Here is a 7,228-nt window from a genome sequence, read left to right as displayed (position 1 = left end):
TTCTCAATGCACAATTCGAACTCTGTCTAATTAAGTTCGAATTCTTCTACCTCTTCTTTCTATTTTTCTGTTCCTCTGACACCTCAAGGAATCTCTATACTGTGACATAGAGGATTCCACATTTTCTTGTTCTCTTCTCTTTCATATGAGCAGGAACAAAGACAAAGGCATTTTTGTTGAAGCTGACCCTGAACCTGAAAGGACCTTGAAGCGAAAACTAAGAGAAGCTAAGGCACAACTCTCTGTAAAGGACCTAACAGAAATCTTCAAAGAAGAAGAAGACATGGCAGCCGAAAACAACAATAATGCAAGGAAGGTGTTGGGTGACTTTACTGCACCTACTCCCGACTTCTATGGGAGAAGCATCTCTATCCCTGCCATTGGAGCAAACAACTTTGAGCTTAAGCCTCAATTAGTTTCTCTAATGCAACAGAATTGCAAGTTCCATGGACTTCCATTGGAAGATCCTCATCAGTTCTTAGCTGAATTCTTGTAAATCTGTGACACTGTCAAGACTAATGGGGTTGACCCTGAGGTCTACAGACTTATGCTATTCCCTTTTGCTGTAAGAAACAGAGCTAGGACATGGTTGGACTCACAACCTAAAGAAAGTCTAGACTCATGGGAAAAGCTAGTCAATGCCTTCTTGGCAAAGTTCTTTCCACCTCAAAAATTGAGTAAGCTTAGAGTGGAAGTCCAAACCTTCAGACAGAAGGATGGAGAATCCCTCTATGAAGCTTGGGAAAGATACAAACAATTAATCAGAAAATGTCCATCTGACATGCTTTCTGAATGGAGCATCATAGGTATTTTCTATGATGGTCTGTCTGAACTATCTAAGATGTCTTTGGATAGCTCTGCTGGAGGGTCTCTTCATCTGAAGAAGATGCCTACAGAGGCTCAAGAGCTAATTGAAATGGTTGCAAATAACCAATTCATGTACACTTCTGAAAGGAATCCTGTGAACAATGGGACTAATCAGAAGAAAGGAGTTCTTGAGATTGATACTCTGAACGCCATTCTGGCTCAGAACAAAATATTGACTCAACAAGTCAATTTGATTTCTCAAAGTCTGTCTGGAATGCAAAATGCACCAAGCAGTACTAAGGATGCTTCATCTGAAGAAGAAGCCTATGATCCTGAGAACCCTTCAATGGAAGAGGTGAATTACCTAGGAGAACCCTATGGAAACACCTATAATTCTTCATGGAGAAATCACCCAAATTTCTCATGGAAGAATCAAGAGAGACCTCAACAAGGTTTCAACAACAATAATGGTGGAAGAAACAGGTTTAGCAATGGCAAGCCTTTTCCATCATCTTCTCAGCAACAGACAGAGAATTCTAAGCAGAACCCCTCTGACTTAGCAACCATGGTCTCTGATCTAATCAAAACCACTCAAAGTTTCATGACTGAAACAAGGTCCTCCATTAGAAATTTGGAGGCACAAGTGGGACAGCTGAGCAAGAAAGTTACTGAACTCCCTCCTAGTACTCTTCCAAGCAATACAGAAGAAAATCCAAAAGGAGAGTGCAAGGCCATAAGCATGGCCGAATTTGGAGAGGAAGGAGAGGAAGTGAACGCCACTGAGGAAGACCTCAATGGGCGTGCACTAGCCTCCACTGAGTTCCCCAATGAGGAACCATGGGAATCTGAGGCTCAAAATGAGACCATAGAGATTCCATTGGACTTACTTCTGCCATTCATGAGCTCTGATGAGTATTCTTCCTCTGAAGAGGATGAGTATGTCACTGAAGAGCAAGTTGCTAAATACCTTGGAGCAATCATGAAGCTAAATGACAAGTTATTTGGAAATGAGACTTGGGAGGATGAACCTCCTTTGCTCACCAAAGAACTGGATGACTTGTCTAAGCAGAAATTACCTCAAAAGAGACAAGATCCTGGGAAGTTTTCAATACCTTGCACCATAGGCACCATGACCTTCAAGAAGGCTCTGTGTGACTTAGGGTCAAGTGTAAACCTCATGCCTCTCTCTGTAATGGAGAAGCTAGGGATCTTTGAGGTGCAAGCTGCAAGAATCTCATTGGAGATGGCAGACAACTCAAGAAAACAAGCTCATGGACTTGTAGAGGATGTTTTGGTGAAAATTGAAGACCATTACATCCCTGCTGATTTCATAGTCCTAGAGACTGGGAAGTGCATGGATGGAACCATCATCCTTGGCAGACCTTTCCTAGCCACAGCAAAGGCTGTGATTGATGTTGATAGAGGTGAACTGATCATTCAAGTGAATGAAGAATCCTTTGTGTTTAAGGCTCAAGGATGTCCCTCTGTCACCATGGAGAGGAAGCATGAAGAGCTTCTCTCAAATTAGAGTCAAACAGAGCCCCCACAGTCAAACTCTAAGTTTGGTGTTGGGAGGCCACAACCAAACTCTAAGTTTGGTGTTGAACCCCCACATTCAAACTCTAAGTTTGGTGTTGGGAGGTTCCAACATTGCTCTGAGAATCTGTGAGGATCCATGAGAGCCCTCTGTCAAGCTACTGACATTAAAGAAGCGCTTGTTGGGAGGCAACCCAATGCTATATTTTATCTATTTTCCTTTGTTATTTTATGTTTTTTGTAGGTTGATGATCATAAGAAGTCACAAAATCAATTGAAAAAGTAAAAATAGAATGAAAAACAGGAAGAAAAATAGCACACCCTGGAGGAAGAACCTACTGGCGTTTAAACGCCAGTAAGGCTAGCAGGTGGGCGTTTAACGCCCAGTCTGGCACCATTCTGGGCGTTTAACGCCAGAAAGGGGCACCAGACTGGCGTTAAACGCCAGGAAAGGGCAAGAACCTGGCGTTAAACGCCAGAAAGGGGCACCAGCCCGGCGTTTAACGCCAGAATTGGCTCAAAACGTGATTTTGCATGCCATTTGGTGCAGGGATGACTTTTCCTTGACACCTAAGGATCTGTGGACCCCACAGGATCCCCACCAACCCCATCACTCTCTCTTTTCTTCACCCATTCACCAATCACCTCAACACCTCTTTCTCAAAAACCCCTCACCTATCAAATCCCATCTTTCTCTTCACCACTCACCTCCATCCTTCATAAAACCCCACCTACCTCACCATTCAAATTCAAACCACTTTCCCATCCATAATGGCCGAAACACAAAGCCACTCCCTTCTTCCTCATTCCTTCTTCTTCTACTCTCTTCTTTCTTCTTTTGCTCGAGGACGAGTAAACCTTTTAAGTTTGGTGTGGTAAAAGCATTGCTTTTTGTTTTTCCATAACCATTTATGGCATCCAAGGCCGGAGAAACCTCTAGAAAGAGGAAAAGAAAGGCAAAAGCTTTCACCTCCGAGTCATGGAAGATGGAGAGATTCATCTCAAGGGTGCATCAAGACCACTTCTATGAAGTTGTGGCCATGAAGAAGGGTCAACTTTCATTAAAGGTTGGACCAAGTCCTCATAAACATTTGTAAAGAGGGCGCTCAATGGAAGAGAAACTCAAGAGGGAAGCCGGTTCAACTGAGAAGGCATGACCACAAGTCCATCACTAAGAAAAAGATGGAGTATACAAGAGACCCCTCTCATCATGAGATCCCTGAGATGCCTCAAGGGATGCACTTTCCTCCACAAGACTATTGGGAGCAAATTAACACCTCCCTAGGAGAATTGAGTTCCAACATGGAACAACTAAGGGTGGAGCACCAAGAACATGCCATCCTCCTCCATGAAATTAGAGAAGATCAAAGAATCATGAGAGATGAGCAACAAAGACAAGGAAGAGACATTGAGGAGCTCAAGCACTCCATAAGACCTTCAAGAGGAAGAACAAGCCGCCATCACTGAGGTGGACCCGTTCTTTAATCTCCTTGTTCTTTATTTTTCTGTTTTTCAAATTTCTATGCTTATGTTTATCTATGTTTGTGTCTTATGATCATTAGTGTCTTAGTGTCTATGCCTTAAAGTTATGAATGTCCTATGAATCCATCACCTTTCTTAAATGAAAACTGTTTTTAATCACAAAAGAACAAGAAGTACATGATTTCAAATTCATCTTTAAAACTAGCTTAATTAGTTTAATGTGGTGACAATACTTTTTGTTTTCTGAATGTATGCTTGAACAGTGCATATGTCTTTTGAATTTATTGTTCATGAATGTTAAAATTGTTGGCTCTTGAAAGAATGATGAAAAAGGAGACATGTTACTAAGGATCTGAAAAATCATAAAAATGATTCTTGAAGCAAGAAAAAGCAGTGAATACAAAAAAAAAACGGAAAAAAAGGGAGAAAAAGAAAAAGAAAGAAAAAGAAAGAAATAAAGTTGTGATCCAAGGCAAAAAGAGTGTGCTTAAGAACCCTGGACACCTCTAATTGGGGACTCTAGCAAAGCTGAGTCACAATCTGAAAAGGTTCACCCAATTATGTGTCTGTGGCATGTATGTATCCGGTGGTAATACTGGAAGACAGAGTGCTTTGGGCCACGGCCAAGACTCAATAAGTAGCTGTGTTCAAGAATCATCATACTTAACTAGGAGAATCAATAACACTATCTGGATTCTGAGTTCCTAAAGAAGCCAATCATTCTGAATTTCAAAGGATAGAGTGAGATGCCAAAACTGTTCGGAGGCAAAAAGCTACTAGTCCCGCTCATCTAATTTGGAGCTAAGTTTCATTGATAACTTGGAGTCTATAGTATATTCTCTTCTTTTTATCTTATTTGATTTTCAGTTGCTTGAGGACAAGCAACAATTTAAGTTTGGTGTTGTGATGAGCGGATAATTTGTACCCTTTTTGGCATTGTTTTTAGTATGTTTTTAGTATGATCTAGTTAGTTTTTAGTATATTTTTATTAGTTTTTAGTTAAAATTCACTTTTCTGGACTTTACTATGAGTTTGTGTGTTTTTCTGTGATTTCTGGTATTTTCTGGCTGAAATTGAGGGACCTGAGCAAAAATCTGATTCAGAGACTGAAAAGGACTGCAGATGCTGTTGGATTCTGACCTCTCTGCACTCGAAGTGGATTTTCTGGAGCTACAGAAGCCCAATTGGCGCGCTCTCAACGGCGTTGGAAAGTAGACATCCTGAGCTTTCCAGCAATATATGATAGTCCATACTTTGCCCAAGATTTGATTGCCCAAACCGGCGTTCAAAGTCACCCTCAGAATTCCCAGCGTTAAACGCCGGAACTGGCACCTAAATGGGAGTTAAACGCCCAAACTGGCATAAAAGCTGGCGTTTAACTCCAAGAAGAGTCTCTACACGAAAAATGCTTCATTGCTCAGCCCAAGCACACACCAAGTGGGCCCGGAAGTGGATTTCTATGTCATTTACTCATCTCTGTACACCTTAGGCTACTAGTTTTCTATAAGTAGGACCTTTTACTATTGTATTGGACATCTTGGTAGCTATCTTTGAGTTTTATGCTATCTTAGATCATTGGGAGGCTGGCCTCACGGCCATGCCTAGACCTTGTTCTTATGTATTTTCAACGGTGGAGTTTCTACACACCATAGATTAAGGTGTGGAGCTCTGCTGTACCTCGAGTATTAATGCAATTACTATTGTTCTTCTATTCAATTCCGCTTGTTCTTTGTCCAAGATATCACTTGTTCTTCAACTTGATGAATGTGATGATCCGTGACACTCATCATCATTCTCACTCATGAACAAAGTGACTGACAACCACTCTTGTTCTACAAGCGTACGAGGCTCTAGTGAATATCTCTTGGATTCCTGATACACGATGCATGGTTGATCGCCTGACAACCGAGTGCTCGCCTGACAAACGAGCCAGCCATTCCGTGAGATCAGAGTCTTCGTGGTATAGGCGAGAACTGATGGCGGCATTCAAGAGAATCCGGAAGGTCTAACCTTGTCTGTGGTATTCTGAGTAGGATTCAATGATTGAATGACTGTGACGTGCTTCAAACTCCTAGCAGGCGGGGCGTTAGTGACAGACGCAAAAGAATCGCTGGATTCTATTCCGGCCTGACCGAGAACCGACAGCTGATTAGCCATATGCTGTGACAGAGCATAGGAACGTTTTCACTGAGAGGATGGGAGGTAGCCACTGACAACGGTGAAACCCTTGCATAAGCTTGCCATGGAAAGGAGTAAGAAGGATTGGATGAAGACAGTAGGAAAGCAGAGAGACGGAAGGGAAGGCATCTTCATACGCTTATCTGAAGCTCTCACCAATGATATACATAAGTATCTCTATCTTTATCTTTATGCTTTATTCATCATCTATACCCATTTGAGTCTGCCTGACTGAGATTTACAAGGTGACCATAGCTTGCTTCATACCAACAATCTCCATGGGATCGACCCTTACTCGCGTAAGGTTTATTACTTGGACGACCCAGTGCACTTGCTGGTTAGTTGTGCAAAGTTGTGTAGTGATCACAATTTCGCGCACCAGGCATCACCGTTGTTAGTGGCTACAGTCCCATCCTCTCAGTGAAAATGTTCAACGGACCCTATCACGGCACGGCTAATCATCTGTCGGTTCTCAATCAGGTTGGAATAGAATCCATTGATTCTTTTGTGTCTGTCACTAACGCCCAGCCTTCAGGAGTTTGAAGCTCGTCACAGTCATTCAATCATTGAATCCTACTCAGAATACCACAGACAAGGTTTAGACCTTCCGGATTCTCTTGAATGCTGCCATCAATTCTAGCTTATACCACGAAGATTCCGATTAAGGGATCCAAGAGATATCCACTCAATCTAAGGTAGAACGGAGGTGGTTGTCAGGCACACATTCATAGGTGAGAATGATGATGAGTGTCACGGATCATCACATTCATCAAGTTGAGGAACAAGTAATATCTTAGAACAAGAACATGCTGAATTGAATAGAAGAACAATAGTAATTGCATTAATACTCGAGGTACAGCAGAGCTCCACACCTTAATCTATGGTGTGTAGAAACTCCACCGTTGAAAATACATAAGAACAAGGTCTAGGCATGGCCGTGTGGCCAGCCTCCCAATAATCTAAGAACTAGACGTCCAAAGATGATCTAGAGATCTAAAGTGATCAAAAAATGTAAAATACAATAGCAAAAGGTCCTATTTGTAGAGAACTAGTAGCCTAGGGTTTACAGAAATGAGTAAATGACATAAAAATCCACTTTCGGGCCCACTTGGTGTGTGCTTGGGCTGAGCATTGAAGCATTTTTGTGTAGAGACTTCTCTTGGAGTTAAACACCAGCTTTTGTGCCAGTTTGGGCGTTTAACTCCCATTCTTGTGCCAGTTCCGT

At 42.0% G+C, this 7,228-nt stretch overlaps 1 non-coding gene across 1 annotated transcript; it reads right to left on the bottom strand.

The window, feature by feature from the left end:
• Positions 1–679: 679 nt before the first annotated feature.
• On the bottom strand, positions 680–783 carry LOC130937644 (small nucleolar RNA R71). Its single transcript, XR_009068853.1, has one exon. It is a non-coding gene; the product is annotated as a small nucleolar RNA R71 (small nucleolar RNA).
• Positions 784–7,228: the final 6,445 nt, after the last annotated feature.

Source organism: Arachis stenosperma, chromosome 6 (assembly GCF_014773155.1).
Source record: "Arachis stenosperma cultivar V10309 chromosome 6, arast.V10309.gnm1.PFL2, whole genome shotgun sequence".
Taxonomy (NCBI): domain Eukaryota; kingdom Viridiplantae; phylum Streptophyta; class Magnoliopsida; order Fabales; family Fabaceae; genus Arachis; species Arachis stenosperma.
The sequence above is the reverse complement of the archived record's forward strand: the minus strand, read 5'-3'. Positions and strand labels throughout refer to the sequence as shown.